The sequence below is a fragment of the Euphorbia lathyris genome, chromosome 9, assembly GCF_963576675.1.
Source record: "Euphorbia lathyris chromosome 9, ddEupLath1.1, whole genome shotgun sequence".
NCBI classification, from domain to species: domain Eukaryota; kingdom Viridiplantae; phylum Streptophyta; class Magnoliopsida; order Malpighiales; family Euphorbiaceae; genus Euphorbia; species Euphorbia lathyris.
In genome coordinates this window covers 37,712,304-37,714,822 of record NC_088918.1, presented here as the reverse complement: position 1 = coordinate 37,714,822, position 2,519 = coordinate 37,712,304, and positions in this window count along the sequence as shown.

Here is a 2,519-nt window from a genome sequence, read left to right as displayed (position 1 = left end):
GACCAACTCTGAAGCACAACGCAACAGACAAACCAACGGTAAAAGATAGAAGATTATTGGCTGTTGACATTGGCTTCTGTGGAATGAAAGCGACAGAAGAGCGTTTCCCTCCCAACGGTTATTTCGAAATTTGAAATGCCACACCCTTCAGGTGTCAACTATAAAAGGCCTCTCATTTGCTACTTTGGAACTTGATCTTCAACGCACAAATTCTGAGTGAATCATTTTCTTGAAGTTCCAAGCAAAGCAAAGCAAGAACGTTACACAAAATTCTTTATTTTTCTGTGTAATCATTTCTTTAGATCTTTCAAAGTGTTCTTAGATTAGAACAAAACTTATCAATCTTTAATATTAGTTCGGAAGCTCTGTTTGTTCGGTATTTAGCAAACAGAGTTAGATAGTTCTAAGTGTAGGATTATAGAGGAAGGTACTCTGTAATTGCTCAATAGCTATTGTAAGGGTTTATGCTCTACCAGAAAGAGCTCAGTAGTGGATTAAAGCTCGGAAGAGGAATTCCAGGGATTGGATGTAGGCAGGAGGCCGAACCAAGATAAAACAGCTGAGTATCACTCTCTCTAACTCCTACTCCTTTATTGTTTGCTTTTATATTTCGTAATCATAAACTAGTCAGAGTTCTGTTTAAATTGTGATAAGTTCGGAAGCTCTTTTGAGGCGTTATCCTTCGAACTAAGAACATAATCAATCTTAGTTGTTGATCAACTAAAGTTGCCTCTGAACCTTAAATATTTATCCTCAGAACTGTCTATTATGATGTAAGAAATATTTTTACTTGGGTAAATTTTTTAAATCCTAAATAGTTCCATTAACCCCCCCCCCCCCCCCCCCCTTCTTAGGAACTAATTCTTACATAATACGGGACCAACAATTGGGGGTTTGAAAATGGCTTGTAAAATGAGTTTTCGGGCACGAATTAAGGTGAAACAAAAACCTATAACTAAATTTGGGATATAAAGGATGGAAATAGAGCGAAAGTTTCAGACAAAAACGAGCTTTAAAGGGTTGAAACGGAATAATGAACGTGGTCGGGTAGCAAGGAAATAAACGGTGTAGAAATTAGGGGCTCGAAAAGGGCTTGTAAAATGAGTGTTTGGGCACAAATAGACGAAATGAAAGCCAAAGTTAAATTTAGGATTTAGGAACAAATGTGCATAAAAAATTAGGATAGAAATGGACTGTAAGGGTCAAAAAGGTTAAAACAAAACTATTAGGCAGAATGTTTGAAAGGGGGGCAAAGATTAACTTTTATGAGTTTTGGGCGAGAAAAACGTTAATTTTTAGGCTCGAGATTTACAAACAAAAGATTGGAACTTGAAAATTGATCTCTAAAGAGTGATTTGAAGCTTGGAAACATGAAATTTGGGGCCTGAATGTTAAAGAAAATAGGACATGAAGTCGGGTTTGTTGTATTTATTTGTTTAGATGTTTGGTTGAGCTTTGGCCACTATTTATAGTTTTTATGTAGAAGTTATAATATCCTCTCACTCTTTCCTAAATTCACTCACACACATTCCCACCCCTTCCACTCTTTCCACTTTCTAGACATATGTGTTCATGGATAGTGGGTATTGGAAGAAATTTTTTAGGAAGTGGGCAAAAATATATACATGTTTAAAACATCAATTTCTGAAATTTGACTTAGTTTTGGCTCCAAAAATAACCCGTGGGTTCCTTGAGACGTCTAGTTTCTGAAACCTTCATTGCTCAGCAAAGAACCCATTGTTCCGAGCCTCGAAAACTTGACCAAAGCGCATTTCCTTTGAATTCCACATGATGTGTGGGTGTAGTCACACGACGTGTGGGTATAGTCATACAACATGTGGAATTAAATTCTTCGAGCATAATGTTTATATTAAAAGTCACACGTCGTGTGGCTTTGACCAGCGTGTTGGCTATTTTGTGGCTGCTGAAAAATAAAGATAGCTAGGATATATTTTTATTCCTTTCTTTTATTTTCTTATTTTTTTAATCTTTTTCTTAAAAATGTATGCTAATTTTTTTTATCATATGCTCTTGTTTGGAATAAAATGAAAATTTTATTTTATGGGCTAATAATTTTCCCCCTTTTTTGTGTGTAAATTAACTAAGCTTTGAATTTGCACACAAAAGAATGGGTTATAATTCATATTTAAAATTTCAAATTACAAAAATACATAAACTAAACCTCCTTAAAAACTCTTTATTTCCTCTCTATCTCTATGCATCATGCCTCTTTCTCTCTCTTTTGATCTTCTCACACGGCATGTCGAATCTATTTTAAACGCAACTAAGGTTTCATAATACCCTTAAAACTCTTCCATTCAAAGATTTGTTACAACTAATTCCCCTTCTTCTTCCCCTTCTTCTTTTTTTCTCACAACTACTTGACTTTCTCTCTCTATTTTGTGGGTATCATAGGACGTGTCAAAAATGAGTTTTACAACTATTTGACACGTCCTAGTGGTTTTCTCCTTAGAGTTCATCTTCTTCATTTTCAAAGTTTTTCTTCAGCATCTTCGTCT